Raw genomic sequence first — 21,702 nt, forward strand, 5'->3', positions numbered from 1 at the left:
TGAGAGTTTGTCACAGCAACAGAAAACAATCTAAGCCAGGAGCTAGCTTCTATGATTTCCAAAGGAAAATTACCAATATAAAAAATCTTCACATTGCTTAAAGACTGTGTAGTCTTGGGTTCTATTTGTAAAAGAATGTGATTCACTCCATTTGCTTGTTTCCACACACGCAGCAACTCAGAGACAAGTTTTCCAACCAAACTGCTATGCACAAGGCAAAGCTGACTTCTCCACTTCTCTTCCAAAACTTTGGGCAAATGGGGAGGTTGAATTCTCAATTGCTCTGGTAATTTACTAGCATTTGGTGCACTGAAGCTGCTTCTGGAAAAGGATTTGGAGATGAAGATCTTCCAGAGCCTCTCAGTGTACTCTTTTTTGGCCTAGCAGAAGTAGAAAGTCATTTTTATTTTGCATGCCTTCTGTGCAATCGACTGGTAGTGGCTGTGTGCACAACCTTCAGTAGAGATTGTGACTCTAAGTCTGGGCTCTGTGTGTAGGAAAGGAACAGTGCTGCGATCTATTGGCAATGTCTGCCGTGAGCAGGAGGGTGGAGAGAGGTGAGTGCCTTGTGGATTTGCCATTCCTGGATCTTGTTGTCATCTTCTGCTCTAGTGAAGGTGTCCTTTGCTGAAGGAGAACGCCAAAGAGAAGCTTCTGCGCGTCTGAATTTAGCCTGTCTCACTGTGTTTCATTCAGATAAGTCAGTGTTTCAGTTCAAGCAGACTCCCATGGCAGACGCAAACTGGTTAGGGGAGAGCTTTCTTCCTCCTCCAGGAGCTCTGAATAGGCTGCTGTGTCTGCGGCTCCCTCTCGGGGTCGGTGTGGCTAGGTCATCCCCCCACCAAGTGACCCTGCACTTGACTCTGTTGCTGTGATACCAGATGTGGCCCAAATAGCACATCCTCGTCTTGGGGGGATGATAAAAAGGTCTTTTCATAAGATTTTTATTTTTTTCTCCCAGGACAGGGGATTGGATTCAGGACCTTTGCACTGAGATATATCTCAGGCTTATTTATTTATTTACTTACTTAATTTGAGACACTGTCTTACTAAATTGCCCAAGCTGGACTCAAATTTCTGACCCTCCTGCCTCAGCCTCCCAGACTACGGAATTACAAGTGTGCTCCATCACGCCTGGCTAAGATTTATTAAGTCCAAACAGTCATTGTTGTTCAGTCTACTTTTGGTCCATATTATATAAATAAATGGGAAAATTCACAAGTAGACGCTTAACATTCAATGCAAGTCTTTATTGCAAAATTCAGGAGAAGGATGATTATAGAGATGTGTTCACGATGAAAGACAGTCCCGGGGACTGAAGGGATTTTTGGATTCAACTATTTCAGTTGGACCAGGAATGCTATTAGAGTTATGTGATGCATTAGGGGTGGGGATGAAACAGGAATAAACAGGAATTCTTTCGCTGAGCAATAACTTTCTCGTCTCCGCGGTCCCTGAAAGTTTCCTGGGTTGTAAAATGCCAACCACCTCCTGCTCCCCTGCCTTGGTCTCCTAACTCCTGTTTGGGTTCCAGAGGAGAAACAGCGTTGGTGCTCTTGAGAATTCCTTTTTTAAAAAGAAATCATCTAGATGCAAGGGAAGGTGTTCCATGTAGGAGCTGAGAAGGCATTACTTTTAAACTCAAATTAGAAAGTTTGAATACAAGTGACACGGCAGACTCACATCTGGAAAATGGAGGAGAGAGAGACAGAGACAGAGACAGAGACAGAGACAGAGTGAGAGAGAGAGCTGAGTTTAGTGCTGGCCTCAGAACCTCCCACTCCCTTAAGATACCGCTGGAGACAGGCCGCTGCTGCATGGGGCGGCAGGAAGCACCAGCTTGGAAAGACAGGAAACAGGTGGCTCTGATCTTTTGCACCGCATTTCAAAAACAAAGTGTATGTGGTGAGCCACCAGGCAACATTTAACCTCACACCTGCAAATATTTATTAAACACCTACTGTGTACCAGGCTCTGTGCTAGGACTCTTCCAGTTGAACCCTGTGACAGTCAGAGACACCCCGTATCATCTCTCATTCCGGAGTGTGGGTTTGATAGTGGCTGTCACCAAATTGACTCAGTCTCAGCCCCACTGGCGTTTGAGGCTGGATGATTCTTTGTTGTTGAGTCCTAATGGGTACATTGTAGGATGTTTAGCAGCACCCCAAACTGCTCACTAACTGCCTGTTATCTCTCTCTCTCTCTCTCTCTCTCTCTCTTTCTCTCTCTCCCTTCAGTTATGATACACTGTATCGCCATACCTCTAAATGTCCAAGGGCAGAGCTAGACAAAATTGTTCCTAGTGGCAAATCCACTTCTCTGAGATAGAAATGTTTGAATGCCCAGGCAGCTACGGATAAACATTCCTTTGATTCCCTGTCCTGGGTCTGACTCAGTGTTGTTTGAATCTGGGAGCTCTTTATAAAAGACTGTGTACTTCCTACTTGAGGGGCAGGGAATTTTCAAGGGTAATTTGATCCCATCTCTTTTTGCTTTACTTACTAACTTCTTCCTTAAGTTTACCTGTGTTTTTGTTTTGAGCCAAAGTTTTGCTAAATTGTCCAGGCTGGTCTCCAACTTGAGACCCTCCTTCCTCAGCCTCCTGAGTAGTTGGGAATATAGGTGCCTGCCGCACTTCTGGCTTCCCGCAAAGCCCTCATAAGGGTCTTGCCAGCATAAAATCTGGCCCTGTGTGCTTCTTACACTTCGTGGTAATTGTCAGCATCCCTGGACACTCTTCACGGCACTGAGCCATTCGACTGAGTCCTTGCCTGGGCACGGTGAGGTGGGCACTCCTCTGCCCTGTTTCCCAAAGGTGCTTTGAGCCTCACCGAGGTGAAAGAGCTTGTTCTGGGTTACACAGCTGGGAAGCACTGCGAACCATCTAGTGCCAAGTTGTGCTGCCTTCCAACAGGAAATACATGCAGCGTGCACTCAATCACTGTTAGCGACTATTTACTAGTGGGAAACAAATCTGTCTAATTTGATCATGAGCAGTTATTCAAAAATTATTTCCCTGAATCAAAAAGGACTGATTGTGTTGGCCAATCGTCCAAGTCATAGCTAGCAAGGATATGGATATTCAGGAAATAGATATGTATATATCTTAAATTGTGTTCCTCTTCCAAACTACAAAACAGAAGACACTGTGATATGCATTAAGTAACTGTCAAAACAAAGCAGATTGTTTGATTTGGAAGGGCAAAAAGGAGTATTGGCAGTGCTCTAATCTTGGTCACCTTTCCCACATCAGGTTTCACTGTTCTGTCTGTAGCCATTTCTGCACATAGCTGGGTGTTTCTTGAGGTCAGGGATTTAATTGTCCTTACCAGACTTTGATAACATGCTAAACTTACTGATTCAGTAAATAATTTGCAAACATACATTCCAACCTAACAGACAGATGTGCTGTCTATTCTCTCACAGCTGCAAGTGGTGAATATTTTGAGATCCTCTTGTTTTTCTTTTGAGACAAGGTGTCATTGTGTAATCCAGGCTGGCCTTGAAGTCACTACGTAGCCTTGGCTAACCTCAAACTTGCAGCAACCCTCCTGCCTCAGCCTTCCAAGTGCTATGGCTCTCTGCATGTGCCACCACACCCAGCCAAGATCGTTTTTGTCACAGGAAGAGACTGATGCTGTAGGAGATGAAGTGGCCACATAGACTTCCTCCCAGTAAACTGACTGGCCCAATGAAAGGCTCCCCAGAGGTCCTGGTCAGCTTCCCCAGCACAGGGACACAATGGCAGATACCTATAATTTAAAGCAAGAGAGGTGTAATTTGGCTCACAGTTTCAGGGGGTTCTGTCCATGGCTGGCTGCTCTAAGGCAGAAAGAACAGCACCACAGAAGGACCTGGCAGAGCAAACCTGATCATTTTATGGTGTAGGGGAATAGAGTGGGGGGGGACAGCACCAGAAAGGAAAGGGGTCAGGGACCCAATGTGACACCCAAAGTCACACCTCCAGGCAGACTCACCCGCAACAGCCAATCAGCATGGCTTTTCTTAATCCAATCAAGTAGATGTAGCAGGATTAAGAGTCACACCAGGTAAAGATTGGTTGGGAATCTCAGGTGCTAGACTTGGTCATATCTCCCATCTCTAGACCTCTTAGTATTAATAAAAACTAAATACAGAGAAATTGCATCTTACGAGCCTTAAATATATCTGAATTCATTCACAGATATCTGTGAAGCAAAAGTGAACAATGTAACAGGTATCGGAGTCATCTTCACGGGCCGGAGGATGTGTGTGCATGCGGGTGGGTGAACAGGGGACCGCAGATCCTTTCCTGGTCCCCCTTGTGGCCCTTTGCTGGCTGGAGTAAGAGGAGTCCATTGTTTACAAATATTTTAAAGTATTTAAAATGAGCATTTCTCATACGATTTGACCCTGACATAGAAAAAAGCTGTTTTTTTCCTGGTCCTTCACCAAAGGCTCCTGTGGAATAATCTGGTTAGAAAGGACTCGCTGTATTGAGAAGTGGTCTGCAGTGGCCGATGTGGCCACTTCCAAAGGGATTTCTGAGAGTCATCTAGACATCCGTGACTGTCACCAAACATGCTCATTTTTTTTTTCAGGAAAAACAATTCCAAATTATATTCAGTTATAGTTATGTCTCGTTTAGCAAAATAAAGATTGCCATAGTTTGTTCTAATTTTTATTTTTATTTGGCATGTTTGTGATACAAAATGACCACTTTCCTGGTGGGAGTCAGTACATGTAGGTCCCACATTTTCATTCTTCTTCCTCCTCCTTCTCGTCCTCTTCCTCCTGCATCCCTCCATCTCTTGGTGTTCTTGCCATGTGCAAAAGAACGAGCTCCCTTTTTTCTATTATCTGTCTTTTATGTGCTCATGTTTGATCCCAAGATATACTTGACAAGTACTGTGGAAACAGCAAAATCAGACTTTTCGCAAGACAGCTACAAAGACATAAATGAAACTATGAAAGAGAACTTTCACACTTTTTTGAGTGCAAGATACAGTATTGTTCCACGGCATTTATTCTCATTCATGTAATCATTATAACGTGCCTCTTAGGTCATCCCCATTTCATAGATAAAGAAACTGAGGCACAGAGAAATTCAGGTACTTGTTTGAGGACCTGTCTAGAAAGTATCAGAATCAAGATTTGAAACTAACACCACCAGATCTGATGACGTATGCATATACTCCCGAGTGCTGGTATTACAGATGTGAGCTAAGCTACAATTCTTCCCTTGTCTGTCTCTGTTTCTCTGTCTCTGTCTCTGTCTCTTTCTGACTCTCATTGTGTTTTTGAGACAAGGTCTCCCTGCAGGGTGGCTTCAAAGTCACAGATCCTCTTGCTTCAGCCTCCCCACTGCTGAGATTACAGAAGTGAACCACCGCACTTGGCTCCTAAACCTGATTTTTGTCTCCCTCCCCCACCCCAACAAGTGACCCAGGAGACTCGAATTAGGGTCGCTCATTGAACTGTCTTCCCTGGAATGGCTCTGTCCTATCAATGCTGTGAATTCAGGAAGACTCACTTTAACTTGAATCCACCATTTAGACTGTGGACTATCCTCACCAACGTTTTGACAAAAGAAAAAGAACAACTACCCAGGAATTCCACATCTAGAGGCAATCTGTAGGCTGGTAAGTACACTAAAGAAGTGGTATTACAGTGTAACACAAATAGCCTCACCCCTGAAAGCACTGAGTTTGAGGCGAACAGTGGCTGGCCTTTCTCTCTGTGCTCTGACTGTGTGGCAGTTCCCGTTGGTGTGCAAGGATTACCAATAAAGAGTTAAACATTTCAGGGAGACTTCTGTTAATTGGGTCAAGGGCTGGGTGCAGGGTTATGTTTCTCCTAACTCTGAAAATGCTTTGCAAGACCCAGTTGTATTTTCAAAAGCAGAAGAAAAGCTGAGCCTCTTAACTCAAGGCGACTGTTTTTCAAGGAAGCTGATGACTACTTAGCCTGGGTTCCTTTAATGAGCTAATTACAAAGGGTTCTTAGGTGCTCTCCAAAGCCAGCCTTGGCTGAGCTCTACTTAGGAGACGCTGAATGAATCGTTAGCACCTGGTGTATTATAAACAGTAGTGACTCTTAGAACATACAGTGGAATTAATGTTACTGCCCCTTCAGAGTGAACTGCCATAGTCAGTTGTAAGCCACAGAAAACCAACGCAAATTGTTTTAAACAGAAAGGTGCATTCGCTAGCATTAGACCTGGGTGTATTTCTGTGCTTAACCAATGTCAGCAGGAATCTGACCTTGTCCATTTCTGCGGCTTTTATTCCTTTGTGTTCCGTTCATTCTCAAGCAGGCTTCCCTTAACTGATGTTCAAGCTGTTTTTAGCCATTTTAGTCTTGCATTCTATCAGCTAGCACCCCAGGGGAAAAGAGTAATGACTGAATAGGTCCAGAAAAAAGAAAAAAGAAAAAAAAATCCCAGAGCAAACCACAGAACTAAGATTCCTTGGCTCTGATTGGCTTAGCCTGAGATCACGTGTCCATACTTAGCCAATCATGGTGGGCAAAATAATACAACGCTCTTCTTGGCTTCCATTGGAACTCATCTACTTTTGAGACCAAGGCACCAGGCAGGTGCACTTGACTTTGGCTGTAGTTGGGGGTGGGGAGGGGTGCATTTTTCCAGGGAAATAATTAGATTGTGAAGCCACCTATGAGGAGAGGACGGGGAGGAAGATAGACCCTGGGCAGGCAAAACCAGTGAATGTTCCTAAAACTTTCCCTCCAAACTCTTTCCAGAAAGGAAGGTGTTACTAATAGAGGGACTCCATGTGGTTTTACAAGCGTAACTCAGACATTTGCTTAGAAAGCTGAGGTTTAAAACATGGCCTGTGTTGGCTACAACATTTTAGAAATATTTTCTGCAAATTGTACTCACCCACATGGTTTGAAGTTTGGAGTTTTTTTTTTTTTTAATTTTTCTTTTTTTTATTAAAAATTGTTTTTAACTTCTTGGAACAAGTCCTTAAGAAAAAGAGGAACAGAAATGCCACAGAATGATTTGAAACAGACAGATGACTTCAAGAGCAGCCGGAGATGGCAAATTAACAAGCAGTTGACATTCCTTCTGTCCTGATGACATTTCTGATGCTTAATAATATGCTTAGGGTTCCTCTCTTAACCTATTATGCCTTTTCTTTTTTATGGTAATGACTTTGTTCCTAATTATAAAAGCAATACCTGCCAAAGCAGAAAGAATTGAATGCACAGAAAAAGTTTATGTGGAAAGCACTGTCACACACGTACACAGACAGGCAGGCCTACCATTCTGATCATGGTGAGAACATCATGCTTTGGTGTCATTCAGATTCTAAGCTAGCCCCATTTCACAGATGGAAAGGCCGAGGCTAACGAGGTTCCACTGATGCGAGATGGAGCTGAGAATTGCACCCCTGTGTCTCAGACCAAAAAATCCTCATCATGGACAACTCCATCAATCTCTATGATTTCTCCATGCTAGCCTATCACTGAAAGATTTCCAGAGTCAGCCTTAGAGAAAATGAAGAATTGTTCATGAGGTTTCACAGTGTACTTCTTTAATATACATGGGAGGGGCATGCCCTGAGACATATAGATGTCTCATTATGTACTTAGTTAAACCCTCACTTTACAATGGCATCAAAGGTACAGTGAATCATTTCCCAAATATCTGTTTATACTCTGAGTACAAATTCCTGGAATTTCTGCATCAAAGAGATTGTGTGTTTTAAGTATTTCACACTCAATGCCAAATTCTTCAGAAAGGCAGGCCCAATGTGCAATCCCACAGCAATGTACGAATCCCCACTTTCCCACTCTGTCCCATTACGCCCCTTCCTTGGAGGTTACTAATCATGAGCTAATTGTGCCTCCTTCCCGTGCCATGGAGAATGGGAACCTTTCAAAGTATAAATCATTTAATAGTATTCAAATGGCTGCATGCAAATGCAGTGGTAAAAAAAACAGTTCCATGATCATTTATATCTCCACCCTTGCCACGGGGTACAGGACTCGCCTGGAACGGCAACACAGCTCTGTACACCAGTCTGTCGCCCGTGGGAGTGATGTGCTGATTTCTGCACAGACGACGATGCACTTGACTGCTGTAATGAGCCGCACTTAGGGTTCTGAGTGGCTGTGGGGACACAGGTCTGTCAGACCTAACTTCCCTCCGCGTGGAAATCACCTTGCTTGGGGAGCTGCTTGTGGGTGTTCTGTGAGCCAGGGTTGACCCTGATTGGAGCTGGCCTCTGGCCTCTAATGTAATGGTCTCAAAACACAAGAGGATTGGTCCTCTCTCAGAAATCTGAAGAGTTGAGATGATTGAAGGTAACCAGAGAACAGCTGAGCCAGAAGGATCCAAGGAAGATTCTGCAGTCTGGGACCCCGGGGCTCAGTGTCAAGCCTCAGCTTGAAACACAGTCGTTACCTAATGCGTATTTGTGGTTGAGTGAGTGAACAGATTTGTTTGCAAAGTGCCTCTGTCTTTCTGCTCTGTCCAGCTTCTGGTTGCAAACCTTATTCCACCTGCCCAGAGTGAATTTTAACCAGGGAAGTTGCCATTGTAACTCTAGCAGGAGGAAGGCAGATTCTCCAGAAATGGGACTGAGGCCTGCCCCATGAACACTGACACTGTCCACTCTGATGGCTTGGACACAGAGGTGACATGAAACCCCAGTTCTTGGGGTGCTCCATCCTTCTCCTGTAGTCTCCCATGGCCACCGCCGTGTCCCTGAACTTTCTGTTCTGTCTCTGGTGGTTTTACTATTTCTGAAACAGCTATGTTGGTCGGCTTTCCGTTGCTGTGACAAAATACCTGAGAAAATCAACACAATTAAAGAAAGAAAGGTTTATTTTGGCTCGTGATTTCAGAGGTTTCCGTCCATGGTCACGTGGCTCCATTGCTTTAGGTCCCACGGCAAGGCAGATTCGTCTAGGCAAGAAGGGTGTGGGGGGGCCAAGCCGCTTGCCTCATGGTGGCTGGGAGGGAGGGAGGCAGGGCGGGGGCCAGATACCCTTCCAGGTCACACTCTCAGGAAACATGCTTCTTTCCACCAGCTCTACCTATTTAAAGTCCTACCAGTTTCCAATAGTGCTACCAGCCAGGACAAACCCTGTGACCCAGGAGTCTTTGTACAGCAATCCTGCAAGGCTCATCCAGTGTCACCTCCTCCAGGAACATTTTCCTGATCTGCCCATTTTGTTTTCTCCAAATCACCAGTCAGCTTTCCACCTCTCCCGTCCTTGATTGTGTGATGCGATCTCTCCTATCAGGAGGTTCCCCAGGTGAGACCTTCTCCATCTCGTCCACAGCTGCATCCGGTCCTAGAACTGAGCCTGGGAGACAGCTAGGGCTGAGAGAACCTGTTTCAACCAACTGGGTCAGGGGGCATCACCCCGGCAAGGTGAGGGACCGGGTCTTCCCAGGAGTCTGACCCCAGAGTGGCGGTGTGCCAGTGCGGAGTGGATGCCTGTGCCATCTGGGGGGCAGTAGGGAGCCCCAAGATGAGGGCTGCCCTTAACCCTTCTCCATAAATTCGCCCACTCTGGTTGGACTCACTGTAGAATTTAAGCCACAGCATTGGGGGGATTTCTTTACTTGCCACCTGTTCATTCCCTCGACTATTTACTGAGCAGCTACTTTGTGCATGGTTCTGTCCTGGGACAAATCAGTCCCTGCCGTCTCCGTGTTCAGGTTCTTACTAGAGGAGATTGTAAGCATCAGTCCCAAAGCATAATACATCAGCAAGTCATGTAGGTGTCAGCTGGTTGTTAGAGCTCTGGAAGGAAGATAGAGGCAGGTAAGGAGGCTTATGAAGCAGAGGTGGGCAGGTTGCAACTGTAAACGAGCCAATCAGGAGCTACCACGCTGGAGGAGATGGGGGGAAAAAAAGGACCCCTAAGTGTGGGCGTCATTATCCAGGCCCGGGGCCACCAGTGCTCACGCCCCAGGTGTGGGGCTTTGGAAATCAATCTATGTGGTTCTAGTCTCTAACTCTCTGCCTTCTGTCTGTGTGAGTTTGGCAGTCAATAAACCTCTCTCGGCCTGAGTTTCCCTATCTGAGAAATGGGGTGACAATGAGACAAACCCACAAAGCAGCTGGAACGGAACCAGCACTGAGTGGCCAGCGTTACATCGGGCCCTGCCGGATCCCGGAGGGTCTGAGGGCAGAGCTGCAGGCGAGTCCAAGCAGGCAGCGGGTGGCACAGGGCAAGGATTAAGAGCATCGCAGAGCATCGACCCCAGCTCTGTCATTTGGTCTCCTGGTGACCTTGGGCAAGTTTATGTAACCCCAGACTCCTGGCTTTCAGAGGAATAATAACAGCAACTCCATCAGCAAGCGAGCGAGAGGCATCAGTGTGAGGATCCTGGAATGTGCCCAGGAGGGGGCCTGGCTCTGCACACACACGCCGTGAATGGCAGCTATTTTTTGGCTGAAACCATGGAGAGAGACGCTTTCTTTTCTCCGTAGGCCAGCTAAGCTGGTAGAATGTGAGCGTGGGGCTGTTAGCAGCCATCTGTGGGAGGCCCTGCCTGCAGAGGAAGCCAGGCTGCAGACGGTGGACGAGGGTGTGAGTCTGGGTGCTTTTCTCACTGGTGTAAAGCAACTTTAAAACAGTAACATTAAAAACTTACTACCGTGGGGTTGCACTGCACACGCATTGCACGTATATAAATCCAACTCAACTGCTTACCTTGGTAAGGAGGAATCCTTCGGGAGCCCGGGGCTAGGTGGAAGGCTTAAGTGCCGTCCTGGTGAGGGCTGACATTGGCCCCCAAGGGCTTCCGTAGCAGAGGGAGGCAGAACTCCCAGCATCCTTCTCAGCAAGGCGGCTCTCTTAGCCTTATCCCAGTGCTTATTACTAGGTTGCCCTCGTTAATCGCCACCTACCCAGCTGGACTCACCAATCTGCACAAGAATAAGTTATTGGAGAAATGACATAATGACAAAAAGTCACTCTGAATTATATGCTTTTACAAGAATCTTTCTTTTCATATAGCACTCGTGCTAAGTACTTAGTCATATGCCTCCGAGTGGGAAGTATTGTTTGTTCATTCTGTGGACAATTCTAGCTGCACTGTGGGTCTCTTGACTCCCCAGAGCCCACCCCAATAGAACAGTTCGTGGGAGACACCCTGCAGCCCAGTAAGTAGGTGTGAGTTCCCTTCGCACACATAGTTCCTCAAAGACTACACGCCTCTAGTTCTTCTGAACAACTTACACATATGCATGGGCTTCCAGCTTTCTGCATGACTAAGTGTGGCTTTCTAGGAACCTACTAAGTGAGTTACTACAGTATACTAGTCATGACTAAAATTAGTTGTGTTACTAGGGTTTACCAAGAACTCCGCTGCAGTGTTCTTGGAAGTCTGGCTCCTGCATGATTTGCCAGCACTGTAAAACTCCTACTATAACAGTCAAGAAGTGGAACTGGGGCTTGCAGAAGGGATGAATGGTCCTGGCCTTGCTTAAGTAAACCGAAGGTCAAAAGCATTTGAGAACTACTATTCTAGGAGCTGGAAATTCACAAATCCCCTTTCCAGCATGTGTTTACGCCCACCTTCCTCTCCCTGATACAGTGACCTATAGTGAGTCCCACAGCACCCTTCTGATAACTAGGGTCCCTAAATAAAGCATGGACCTGACCTCAGCGTGCCTAGAACCTTCTTCTGTCATGTAACAAATATTCATTAAGATGCAGATTTATTGAGCATGTATTAGACCCAAGGCATAAAAGAGTAATCAAGTGTGTCTGTCCTATGCCTTGTCTGCATGGAGCTTACAACCTGGTGTCAGACAAAGACACGACACTTGTAAACAGCAAGGCACTTAGGAAATTATAGGTACTTAGGACAAGCAGTAAAGTACCTAAGTAGAGAATATCAGGGGCGGCCCTTCTTGAGAAAGGTGGTCAGGGCAGGTGTGTCAGCCAGGGTTCTGTGGTTGTAAGCAACAGAAAATGATGCTAAAAACTTACTGAGAGGCTCTTGGAAGCATTGGAAAATCTGAACCAGGTGGAGGAAGGACAGGACCCAGGGAAATTCTAGGGCTGCAGGGAGCAAGAATGAGAGGGCGCCTTCAGTGTCTCATGTACAGGATACACCGAGCAAGCCATCTCCTTCTGATCTGGGTTCATTTAGTTCAGGACTCATCTCTTTGGGATGACGATAGGGAAGGGAAGGAGCTTGACTGATAGCTGATCCCAGGGTCCACAGACTGGGGGAGGAAAACAGAGGCCCTTGGCTGGCAAACCGCCGTGCCCTTTGACCTCCCCCTCTGCCTTCTCATTGTCAAAGCCAGGATGAAAGAACTCCTTGCCTTCCCAGACTCCCTTGCAGCATGGGCTGCCCACAGATCGTAGATGTGGCCAAGGTACCTTGCTGCCGGATTGGACGGAGGTGTTCTGGAAGAGACTTTGGTTTTGGCATAAAAGAAACAGCTGTCCAGGCATCTTGGGTTCCTACTCCCTCCCATTCTGAACATTGATACAAAGGCTAAAAAGGCAACCATCAGCCCTACGGCCATGAGAGAAAGCTTAAGAGGACCTCAGGGATTTGCACCCTGACATAGCTGTGTTGTGGAACCAGTTCTGGAATTGCCTGAGCCAAATCATTTTTTTTAAAGAAAAATAAGATTTTTAACTCTTTTATTTTTTTTATGGTGTTGGGGATGGAACCCAGGGCCTCGTGCATGGGAAGCACCATGCTCTATCTCTGAGCCATACCTTGGGTCTGACCTCTGCTATTTAAAAGTCATTGCTTCTGAGGTGGTTTCTGTTGCTGGAGCCAAACATATTTGTAGGTAGTTGCAGTAAACTGCTGTGCATCTCTTGTCCACCCCCTGACACGTGACTTGTTTGGGTCAGTGAACTGTCAGGAGATAACACAAATGTCAACGCTGACCAAAAGCTTCAGAGAGATTGTACAAGTGGGTCTTATTACTTGCTACTTCCTACACTGCATAAACACGGCGTGACCCAAATAGGGATCGCTCTTTTAGCCCATGCCCCAGAATGAGGGATGCACGGAGCAGAGCTATAATAGCTAAAATGTGAGAGGCATAAAACGAGATTGTTTGGTTGTCCTCAGAAGCCACCAAAGGCGGGGTTATTTGTTACCGCAGCAGTGCTGACCACTAATGTGAAAAACGGTGCCCTTATCAAAAAACAGGGCTGAGAGGTGAAAGTGATAATCCCCACCATCCAGCGGCTTCCTGGAAAGTGACAATAATCTGGAGGCCTCAAGCATGGAGCGCAGGCGGCCATGCAGAGAATCAGGTGAAGCGTCTTCCAGGTCAGGGAACCGCATGCTCAGTGATCTGAACCAGGAGAGCTCTTGGCAGTTTTTAAGGAGCTGACAGAAGGTTAGCATGACCTGCTTCCATCCCCAGCCTCCGCGTTGGCAGCCCTTTGGGCTTAGATGCATGTTTCTGGTGTCACTCTCTTCTGCTGGACTTGCTGTCCAACTCAGCTTTGCCGTCCGTGACCAGCCTCCTCCCAAAGCACTCAGCCTTGCATTCACCTTGGTCAGCTCTTAGCTGCTAGCGTGTGCTGCTCTTGCTGTGCTGTCCTGCTCAACTTCCCGATACTGTAACACACACCTGAGACAATCCATTTAGAAAGAGGAAAGGGTACTTTGGCTTGAGCTTATGGAGGTTCCAGTCCATGATCTAATAGCTCTGCTGCTTTGGGTCTATGCAGACACAGCACGTGGAGTGCATGGTGGACCCACTCACATAATGGTCAGGGAGGAACAGGAGAGGAAGAGACCCACAGTCCCCTCAGAGGACATCGCCAGGGACCTGCTGTCTCACATCAGCACCAAGCCGGGGACCAGGCCACTAACTCAGGACCCTCTGGGGGACACTTCAGCCTCTCCCAGCTCTGACCCCAGGCACCAAACCCAGCCTGGACCCAGCCCAGACACCCCAGATCCTCAAACAAGTCGGGTTTCCTCCATATCTTGCTCCTCAGGCTCATGGTATGGGGTTCCAGTTCAGTATCGGCAAGCAGAAACCCCTCCACATTGCTTAATTGGTGGCCACACAGCTTGTTAAGCTTAATTAATGAGTCTTTATCAACTCATTTCTGATGCCTCGGTGGAAAGTGGAAATCTACGTGCAGGTTGGGAAAACAGATGGGTGGGTGTTTTCCTGTGGTGCTCAGGAGGAGCTTGTATTCCTGGTGGGCACTCCTGGGATAGCTGGGCCAAAACAGTCAGAAATTACAAACTTGTTAAACCAAGTGATGTATCTGCTCCTACACCCTGAGAAGCAGGGTGGACACTGCAGGGCTGATCTCTGGAACCGGCCCAGTTCTCAGCCCAGAGCAGCTCTAAGTCTCACACCCATTTGTGCTTTTCTCTGGAGGCCTCGCAGGTCTTTATCTGCCTCCCGTCCTGGGTTTCCAAGAGACTCGGGTCTTTCTACTAAATCCTGTCTGGTTCGGGCAGGTCTAAGGGGATCCCTAGTCCTTACGACCCAGGACGTTCGAACCAGACCACCTGCCCTCTCCTCTGCCCACAGCCGTCGGGCAGGAGCGACGAGGGTGTGTTGTTGATTGGAGGAGCGCTGCCCACCAGCCCCAGCTGGCCCTTTAGGAGCCTCTGCTGTGGGTCCAGGTGAGCTTTGCGGTGAGGAACGGGTGAGGCTGGGGAAGAGGAGGAAGGCAAACCTGGACTTGGGGGCTTGTTTTGTTGGTGGGAATAGAAGTTACATTTGATCTAGCTATAGCTTCCCAGGAACATTCCAGAAAGAATTAAAGTCATCATATTACACATGCACAGCCATGTGGATAGCAGTGTAATTCCTACTGGTTAAGCACTGGAAATAGCCTCGATGCCCATCCACAGATGCGTGGATAAAAACGGAAGTGGAATATTTACACAGTGAAATTTCATTCGGTCATAAAGCAGAACAAATTCATGTCATTCCCAGGCAAATGGGAGGATCTTGGACTCACAGCATTAAGTGAAATTTGTTGGACCCAGAAAGTTAAATGTTACATCGTTTTTCTTTTCGGAGAATTCTAAACATATAAAGAAATTAAACCGAGTGAACCAAAGGAGGAGGCGTGGCATCAGGGCAGGGGCAGAGTTTTTGGAGATGGGAAAGGGGATGAGAGCACGGGCAGGGGAAGGGCAATGGAAGTGATTGTGGTATGACACACGTATGTACACACGTATGACACATGTATGTACACACGTATGACACATGTATGTATTCATTCAGTTCCCCGAATGAATGTAAATATTACAGATTGCAAGCGTAGATCAGCAACCACAACAAAAGGAAAATGCTTTGGGGGTAAAAATACACTTTTCTGCTTGCCATGCCCCTTGTCACCCGCTACGGCTGGCTTCCTTTGCTTCCTCATGCTCTAGTACAGGTCGCCTGCTGATTCTGTAGCCATTCTGTGGTCTCTGGCACTTTATGTAGAGAAAAAAAGGTAAGACAGGTCAGAAAGTCTCTTTCATTTTATGCAACCTTGACGTCTCCCTTGAGGTCATCCCGTGGGAGTCCTCCTGCCTCGGCCTCACTGTATTTCCCTCTGATCCTCATTTTAAAACTTTGAAATGTGCTAAGTAAAGACGTATGTGCCAGCTGAGTGTGGTGGCGGCACACCTGTAATTCCAGCACTGTGGGAGCTGGGACAGAAAGGAAGATTGCACATTCCAGCTCAGCCTGGACAACTTAGTGACTTAGCAAAACTCAGTCTCAAAATAAAAATAAAAGTTAAGTCTGGGATGTAGCTCAGTGTAAAGATCCTGGGTTCAATTCCTAGTTAAAAAAAAAAAAATTGTGTGCAAGCCTGTGTCAGGAATGAAAGTGTCTTCCCGTGCTGTGTCTAGCCCACCCGAGGACGGGGCTCCCCACGTCTCCCTTGTGCTGGGGTGAGGGGGAAGATGAGCCACATTTCTCCTGAGAAGGGAAAAGGCTGCTCGGAGGAGTCATTTCCACCCCTGGGACCGTCAGGCTTCCGTGGGAGGAGAAACCCACATTGCTGCTTCAATGAAAGAGGGCTTGGGGACACGAGGGCAGGGCCACCGCGTCTGGCCTGACAGAGCCACTGGGGCAGCATCCCGGGCTCACCCTGCACTTTCCACCCCTTCGTCCACTCTCATTACTGGAACCTGCAGGACTGATTCCTTGACCTACTTTCTGGTCCTTTTTAGCTGCCACAGAGCGATCCAGCCTCCCGGGCTTCTCTCCCCATCACATTAGCACCGCCAAGCTCCTCAGAGGAGACCTTGCTGCAAAGGTGCATTTGAACCCACAGCTCATCTTTGCGCTTGGAGGGAGGGTTGGGCCATGGCTTCTTTTCAGCTGCTTCTCAGATGAATTTTTCTCCAAAATTACTCAACAAAGCGACTGGGTACAGGCAAAATAAATAAATAGCTAGCCTATACTTTGAAAACAATCAGAGTTGGAAATGAATACAAGATATCATGTTGTATCTGCTACAGTGAGATACAATTAAAACCGATGCTGGCAAGCACTGGTGAGGTTTGCAGGACTCTTAGGTGCTCAGGAGTTGCTGGTTGCTAGAATTTTCTAGCATAGCAATCCGTATCAGGGATCGTTAGAAATCCGGCTGCCCATTGATCCAGGAGCCTCATTCCTGGGAAATTATCCAAGGGAAACAAATGGTTTAAAAGGAGGAAAAAGCTCTATACATAGAGACCTTCCTCCCAGCATAGAGTCAGGGTGGTAAATCCCCGGGCCAGCCTCGGCCAGCAGCCTGTTGGGTGTATGGTCAGCAAGCCAAAAATGCTTTTTGTTTTGTTAAAGTGTTCATAACACATTATTAAAATAAACAAACAAGAAAAAAAAGAACATATGAAGTGTGTGACCCCTGGCATTTTCACTGCGTTGTCAGCCATGTGAAACTGTCATGTGCCCATGGGTAGGAAGGAAAGGCAGAGAGGAAATCTGTGGCTTATGACTGATTTGAAGTAATTATTTTTCTTAGAAGAATTTCTGTTGGGGCTAGGGGTGTGGTGTGGTTGTAGAGTATTTGCCTAGCATGCCTGAGGCCCCAGGTTCAGTCCCTAGAACACACACACACACACACACACACACACACACACACACACACGATCTTTCATCTCAGAAAAAGTCCAAGGGCTTACAGACAGGGAGTTTACTAGATAAGCGTAGTGTTCCTGTGATAGAATAGTATGCAGCCATTAAAAATGATACTATGGGAATCTGTGTTTCCTGGGTGGATAGATATCACAACATATTGACATGTCATTAAATTGGCCAGTGAAACCACATGACAGGACAGCATGCTCAGTGTGATCTCGTGTGTAAATTGAGTACAAATCCAACTCTGTGTAACAGATGGAGGATAATCAGAAACAGGAGACACAGAAAATATTTACAGCGGTGATCTCTGAGTGATGGTATTTAAGGTGAATTTTATTTTCTTCTTACTATTTGATCCCTTCTATTTTTCTCCGTGACTATTTATTCTTTCCTTTTATTTTTTATGTTTTGCAGTGCCAAGGATTTAACCCAGAGCCCTGCATATATTAGCCAAGCACTCTAACAATGACCTATGCCTCCAGCCCACCCAATGTATTATTTTTTTAAATTAGAAAGAAAAATATTTCATAGAAACTCTGTAAAATTATTAATATGCATTTTATAATGTTTAAAAAATGTGACAGGCTAGGTGTGGTGGTGCACGCCCAGGAGGGATGTGGATGCACGCTAGGAGGCTGAGGCAGGAGGGCTGCAAGTTCAAGCCCAGCCCAGGCAATTGGTGAGTGACTGAGTGAGACTCGGTTTCAAAGTGGAAAAACAGAATTTAAAAAAGAGCTGGAGACACAGCTCAGTGTGAAAGCCCTGCGCTCCTCGACACCATGGGGGGTGGGGAGGAAGCCTGGTACACCAGGGGGCCACCATGCTAGAGGTTTGCTGTCCCCTCCCAGGTACTGCGACCCTTTCACACCGCAGGACCCTGGAGCCACCTCTGGCAGCCTCGGGGCTCAGACACAGCAGAGGAGAGGGCCAGAGAAGGAGGCAGTGATTTTGGGTTCCGGGTTTAAGGTGGCCCCCCAATCAGTAATCATACTGGAGATCGAACCCAGGGCATGGCACACCCAAGGCAAGGGCTCTGCCTGGCTTTAAAAATCAAAATTAATGATTAAAAAAATCAGGGAACAAAATATTGTAATTCTAAGTAAAGAGAAGGTTGGTAGTCATAATATTTTCCTTATTCTCCAGTATAGTTTACCGCAGCCCTGTGACGGGTTTGTTCTCTCTCTGTCTCTGTCTGTCTGTCCTTCTCTCCCTTGTTGTCATGGTGCTGGAGAGGGAACCCAGTGTCACACACTAGGCAAGTGCTCTGCCACAGAGCCACACCCCAGCCCTGATTCTCTGTTTAAATTGCTGTTGGTGGGGGTGCACCGGGGAGGCTGAGGCAGGAGGGTCATGGTGAGTTTGAGGCCCGCCTGGGCTACACAGTGATATTCTGTCTTGAAAAAAAATAAAAGCCAATATTTGCATATCATGAGATTTTAACAGGTTTTTTCTTATTTTTAAAATTTTGCATTAAAATATTATTTATCTTGCTACTGAGTTTCTGGGGGCACACTTAAATATACCAGACATTATAAAATTAGACACTTTCGACAGAACTTTATAGGCTGCAAATTGTATTTCAATAAAACCCTTTAAAAATTTATTTGCAGACACTGACACTTGAATTTTGTGTAATGTTCAGGTATCACAAAATGTTATTGTTTAAAAAACATTTTTTTCCTCAACAATTTATAAGTATAAAAAAGTTCTTAGCTTCTGGTATTGGTATATATATATACCAATATATAGAGGCTGTTTTTATTTGTTTTTAACTTCTGGATCTTTAAAAATTTTAATTAAACATTTTTTTGAGAATGAGTTTTGCTAAGTCATTAACATCCCCAGGCTGGGCTCAAACTGGTGATCCTCCTGCCTCAGCCTCCCAGAATGGCCTGGTTGCTGCTGGATATTTTTGCTGCTTGGCTTTGTATAGGCCACAAGCTGAGGGTGGTTTTTATATGTGGCAGACACACATTTAACTGGTGACAGGGAGATGGCGGAGAGGAGAGGAATAACATCTTGCGATGGGTGAGGATTTTAGGGGATCCCACTTACAGCCGGTGATGCCAGCCCGACACAGGGCTGAGCTAAATGGAAGTCAGCCATTCTCTCTAAAGCTGTTTCCTTTGCAGGGAGATGGGCTATGCCCGGGTACTGGGGCTGTCAGAGGAGGTGTGGGGCGAGGTGCCTGCCTTGGGGTGTCACTGTTCCGGGGTGCGGGGCTGCTGGAGCAGGGGCAGGACTCTCCCACTTCCCCTCTGCGCCTCTTTGGTCCTCCCCGCCATGCATGTCTTCCACCTCTGGCTCATATTTCTCGCAGAGTTTAATTACCGTCTTAGCAGCCACCACCTCGCAGTTTATCTGCTTCATTACGGCACGACAGGGCTGTAAAACTGCAGATAACCCTGCCTCTCTGGGCAGGAGGGCCGCAGGCTTATCAGACACCAGCTACAATAATTAACCATGCAAGCAAATAAAAACAAGTATCGGGCAGCGGATGCTCATGGGTGACCCGCAGCTCCAGACTGACGAAAGCCAGTTGGCTCGGCCTCTGCATCCACCATGGCTTTCCTCAGTCTCCGAACCCTGTTTCACTCACCTGTTCCCTCCACCCTGTCTACCATCATTCGCTTCCAGATCTCCTGCACTCTCACCCTTAAAACCCCTTCTCCCCGGGGCTCCCTCTTTTGCTGCAGTTTCTTCACTAGAAGGTAATTCGTGGGAAGATTAGACAGGGAAAGATATGCCAAGGCTCAGCCTGGCATAACAATCACAACTGCTGTAATCCCGGCACTCTGGGAGGCTGAGGCAGGAGGATCCTAAATTCAGGGACCGGGCCTTTCTTAAATTCAGGTTAAAGGCCTTGGGTTCAATTTCAGGACTGAAAAAAAATGTAGACTGATCAAAACTGGGTTATTGGAAGCTACTTAGCTCCAAGCACTGTTCTGCACACACAGGCAGGAAAGATGAATCAGTCAGGAAAAGGTACAGCTTCCTGAGGGAGGAGCAGCCCCGAGGCCCAGTGGGATGGCGTCACGTCCTCTACCAGGGGACAGCACACACGGTCTCTTGGGCTGTGGACCAGAAGCCACTTCAGAGATGCACAGCAAAGGGCCCGCTGGGCTCCTGCACTGTCCCGTAAACCCGCAGCAGAGGCGGCCACGTAGGGGAGTCCCAGAAGCTTTCTGGGTTCTGGTGTGAGCACTGGGAAAATGGAGACATAAAGACTACTCCAAGGGGTGTGACCGGGACACAGGTAGGCGACACACTCAAAATTCCTGGATAAAAAGCCAGACCTGGCCATGTGTGTTTTATCCTGGCCAGCCTGCTCCCCACTCAGAGGCAAAAGAAGGCCTAACGACCCTTGTACTCTGCTTCCTCAGCGGCTGTGGCATCTCCATTCTCTGATTATTTTTCCTTGTGGAACCAGGGATTGAACTCACAACCTTGCACTTGCCAGGCAGGTGCTTATGCTGCTAAGCTAAATCCTCAGCTTCTCTGATTATTTGCCATGAGGTCTTATTTTGAGTCCCTTCTCCCACTGTCTACCTGCAGCTTGGGCCGGGCTAGAGAGCCGAGAGACAGCAGCACGGACTCGCCACGGAGCAGGCCCTCTCCTGCCCGCCCACCACCAGCTCCGAGCAGAAACATTTGCTGAGCGTGAGCAGATCCTTCCGGTCCCATCCCTCATCTCCCAGTAAATCTGTAATTATTTCTGTTTGGCTTTTGAATGCATTCTGTCATTTGAATTCTGCAAATTTACCTTCCTAATTACGTTCTTCTCTGGCTAGCACTGAAATTAATTTGCACAGATTGAGGGATGAGGGGAGGCCTACTAGGTGTTGAGATCATCAGGTAGATAATCCGTGCATCCGGAGGGCAGAGGTGTCAACCCAAAGGTCAACCAGACTGGTGTTGTGAAGCACAGGGTGGGTGCATGTGCATACGTGCGTGTGCATGCATGTGTGTGCACACGTGTGCCTGTTTTCTAAGTCGTGCTGTGATTTGAAGCACTCCCATCAAGAATTAACATCTGAGTCACTGAGGCTGCTGGACACCTGCACTCGAGGGCCCCAGGCCCTCAGGACTCTGTGCTTTGGTTTGATTTCCTGCTTCTTCATTAATCAATCCGGTAAAAAACCCCAGCCACTAGCTCAGTCTCCGCCATACTTCAGGATCTGTCTCGTTACTGTTTAGCGAGCCACAAAATAACCCATGGCTTCAAAGATCCAGGCATGAGTTACCAGGTCGTGCTGAAGCCGCTGGAATTCATTGCCAGGTACCCACTCTCAGGCCAAATGCTCAGATATGGGGAGAGCGCAGTGCCCAACAATTACTGTTCTGTTGTTTTGCTGTGCTGGGGATGGAGCGCTGTGCAGCCTAGCTACAATCCTAGGCTCTCGCTGATGCCTGTACTGTTTGCACACGTGGATCTCCACTGACTGCCCTTCTGTTGCATTTGGGGCTCAGGTGGGCTTTCATTAAAGCTCTTGCATTGCCTGGAAAGTATCACAAGCTTTTGGTCCAGGTGGGGATTCTTGGCCCTTCGCACCTAAGCCTAGCACTGGGGTGGTTGGGTTCTGGTCTTGCTCCAGTATTTGGACACTGATGGGGCCTGGATTGGCCAGGT

General features: G+C 47.2%; 1 long non-coding RNA gene across 2 annotated transcripts; it reads left to right on the plus strand.

Moving 5' to 3' along the window:
• The first annotated feature begins 19,482 nt into the window (after nucleotides 1-19,482).
• LOC134470789 (uncharacterized) lies at nucleotides 19,483-20,788 on the plus strand. Of its 2 annotated transcripts, none has more exons than XR_010039951.1 (2): nucleotides 19,483-19,783; nucleotides 20,628-20,788. It is a non-coding gene; the product is annotated as an uncharacterized LOC134470789 (long non-coding RNA). The 2 variants fall into 2 exon arrangements; XR_010039952.1 differs by lacking the exon at nucleotides 19,483-19,783 and adding an exon at nucleotides 20,095-20,328.
• Nucleotides 20,789-21,702: the final 914 nt, after the last annotated feature.

The sequence above is a fragment of the Cavia porcellus genome, unplaced genomic scaffold (assembly GCF_034190915.1).
Source record: "Cavia porcellus strain 051 isolate PalLab524CR breed Dunkin Hartley unplaced genomic scaffold, mCavPor4.1 scaffold_16, whole genome shotgun sequence".
Classification (NCBI taxonomy): Eukaryota; Metazoa; Chordata; class Mammalia; order Rodentia; family Caviidae; genus Cavia; species Cavia porcellus.